Source organism: Atta colombica, unplaced genomic scaffold, assembly GCF_001594045.1.
Source record: "Atta colombica isolate Treedump-2 unplaced genomic scaffold, Acol1.0 scaffold254, whole genome shotgun sequence".
NCBI classification, from domain to species: domain Eukaryota; kingdom Metazoa; phylum Arthropoda; class Insecta; order Hymenoptera; family Formicidae; genus Atta; species Atta colombica.
This window is the reverse complement of record NW_017259353.1, coordinates 853500-855050: the sequence shown is the minus strand read 5'-3', so window position 1 is coordinate 855050 and position 1551 is coordinate 853500.

The following is a 1551-nucleotide window of genomic DNA, read 5'->3' as shown; positions in this document are numbered from 1 at the left end:
TATTTTATATAACCAGGCTACATAAATATATTTAATTTGGAATTACATTTAATTCCTTTTTTTCAGAAATCCTGTATAAAATTGTGTAAAAAAATTATAAAATATTTAATTTTACAGAAAGAGTATGTTAAAAAGGGATGATTTTTTTTAATCAATTCTTCACTTTTAAGATAAAATTGGTCTCAGAAAAATTAAAATCAACAAAAATATATAAACTTGTAATAAATAGTAAACGCAATAAAGCTATTTGTCGTAAAACAAGATCATATAATTTACTTGTAAGATCTTTAGATTAAAATGTACAAATAAACCTAAGTTATATTTATTTATAATTATGTGTAAATTTATAATTGTATATGTCAATTATACATATAAAATGTATTTTTACAATATGTAGTTAAGAAATTTTCTAAGTTTATACGTAAAATTTTATACAAAATTTTATAATTTAAAATCTATTTTATTTTTTAAATAATTATTATTTCTTATATATTACATGGTTTTTTGTTTAATTATTGTTTAATTATTGTTTACAACACTATATCACATTATTATTTGTTCAGCTGTTAGTATGATAAGATATCTGATGTACATTACAGTAATATTTAACGATATATCTTTCAGATCAACATTTCAGAAACTATCTATTTCAACAACATTCAGCAATAATTAATATCTTAATGAATTTATTAATAGTTTAACAAGTATAAAATTTAATATGTATCTCGAAATGCATTTATAAATTTTTGTACTGATTTTTGTACTTGATATTGACCAGAGACATGATATTTTAAAATAGCGATAGACTTGTGCTATACTATTTTATTTATTATTAACTCGATAAAATAATTTAATTTAATTACTAAGGCCCGGTTATACCATGTTACTTTGATTTTAAGCGTGGCTTAAAACTCTTTCTGCCTCTGTCTTTTTTTGGTTTTAAAACGAGACAGTAGAGTTTTAAGTCTCTTAAAAGTCAAAGTGACGATGATGCAAATGAGCACCTAAAACAATTTAATACTAAACATATATAATTTAGGATTACTTCAGTAATAAAATCATATTTCAATTTATATTACATGACTTTGCATAAAAATAATAATGAATATGAATATATTTAATACAATCTGTTTTAGCAAAAGATTCAGACATCTCTACTAAAAAGCAATCAAAGAAATTATGTTTTATTTATAAACAAACATGTTTTATTTATGAAACTAAATATATAATGCTCACTTGTAACTAAATAATGTAAATGTGAAACTAGGATATATGAGCAATAGCTAGATTACAGTAGCTAAAACATAATATTTCAAATAACATTAAATAAAATAAAAACATACGTGTTTTAATTTTATTGTCAAGCATATTAGATAATCAAAGATATGAAATATTATATCCTATTGCCATCTAGCGTTATATCTAATGTAACGAAAAGTACGTTGCACTTATCATAATGAATCAATAATCTCTTATTCGTACTAACATGTGCGATTTCTATATGTATAAAAATATAAAACATTTTAAGTTTCTGTCTTTATACTTATGATA